This window comes from Penaeus monodon, chromosome 19, assembly GCF_015228065.2.
Source record: "Penaeus monodon isolate SGIC_2016 chromosome 19, NSTDA_Pmon_1, whole genome shotgun sequence".
Classification (NCBI taxonomy): domain Eukaryota; kingdom Metazoa; phylum Arthropoda; class Malacostraca; order Decapoda; family Penaeidae; genus Penaeus; species Penaeus monodon.
This window is the reverse complement of record NC_051404.1, coordinates 19,947,531-19,947,811: the sequence shown is the minus strand read 5'-3', so window position 1 is coordinate 19,947,811 and position 281 is coordinate 19,947,531.

Here is a 281-nt window from a genome sequence, read left to right as displayed (position 1 = left end):
TATATATGTGCGGGTGTGGATGAACATGTACTGCGCAGCATGACATCCTTCCCATACTTGCTCACAAAGACAATAAGAACTTATCATCAGGTATTAAACAGTCATTACTTCCATTCATCATAGGAAATCAATCCGAACCTTGACGTATAGACTATTAAATGCCACATACGACTAACGAAGGAATGTAACGATACAAACTGAATAATCATTCAATCAGACCCTGTTATGAATGGTGTAGCAGGAGATCTTCGTAAGGTGGAGGAACGCTCGAGGATCCCTGG